A 1,241-nucleotide genomic window follows, 5' to 3' on the forward strand; every position below is an offset into this window, starting at 1 on the left:
TCTGCCTCTCTCCTCCTGTCTCTGCCTCACTCTCCCCACATGTATCTCTGCCTTTTCTCCCCAAACATCTCTGCCTCTCTCCCCACGTCTCTGACTTTCTTTCACTACACGTTTCTGTGATTGTCTCCTCCCTAACTCTGCCTCTCTCTCGCTACACATCTCTATGCCTCTCTCCTCCTGTCTCTTTGCCTCTTTCTCCCTAAAAGTCTCTTTGCCTCTCTTCTCTTTTCTATTGGACTCTCCCCAAGCCTCTCTCTGCCTTTCTCCTCCTGTCTCTCTGCCTCTCTCTCACCACACGTCTCTCTGCTTCTCTCCATTCTCTCTGTCTCTCTCACGAGTCTCACCACATGTCTCTCTTCCTCTCTCCTCCTGTCTCTCTTCCTCTCTCCCCACATGTCTTATTGTCCCTGCTACTGCACTGCTCGCAGCCGGGAGAAGTATGGTTGATTGTATGTAGGTGAGCTGGTACACACAGCTCCTCTGGGGCAGTGCTGCATTTGACACAATGCAGCCCGGGTGACAATTGAGTCCGCAGCAGGTTTGTGTCTAGGGGTGTATCTGTGTCTCTCTTCTCCTGTGTCTCTGACCCCCCCACATCTCTCTGCCTCTCTCCTCCTGTCTCTCTGCGTCTCCCCCTCTCTCCCCATATGTCTCCCTGCTTCTCCTCCTGTCTCTCTGCCTCTCCCTCCCCACATGTCTCCCTGCTTCTCCTCCTGTCTCTCTGCCTCTCCCTCATCTCTCCCCACATGTCTCCCTGCTCCTCCTCCTGTCTCTCTGCCTCTCCCTCCCCCTACCCACATGTCTCCCTGCTCCTCCTCCTGTCTCTCTGCCCCCCCCCCCCCCCACATGTCTCTGTCTTTCTCTCCCCACATGTCTCTGCCTTTCTCTCCAAATGTCTCTCTGCCTTTTTTCCTTCTGTCTCTCTACATATATCCTCCTGTCTTTATGCCTCTCTCTCCTCCTATGTCTCTGCCTTTCTCCTCATGTCTCACTGCCTCTCTTTCCCCCTGTGTCTCTCTGCCTCTCTCTCCTCACGTCTCTCTGCCTCCCTCAAGCTCATCAAGAATAAAGTGATAGGAAACATGGCAGTATGCCTCATTGTAGCTAGTGTCCGGACGCTGGGCAACCCCAGCTGCTATGTGGTGCATGGATGTGCAAAGATGAAGTGTTGGGGGGCACCAACATCTATCTTGCCTAGATAGTCAACATTAAGCTGCATTTCCAGACTATTGGGGAGGGCG

This window comes from Crinia signifera, chromosome 2 (genome assembly GCF_055691185.1).
Source record: "Crinia signifera chromosome 2, ASM5569118v1, whole genome shotgun sequence".
In the NCBI taxonomy this organism is placed as follows: Eukaryota; Metazoa; Chordata; class Amphibia; order Anura; family Myobatrachidae; genus Crinia; species Crinia signifera.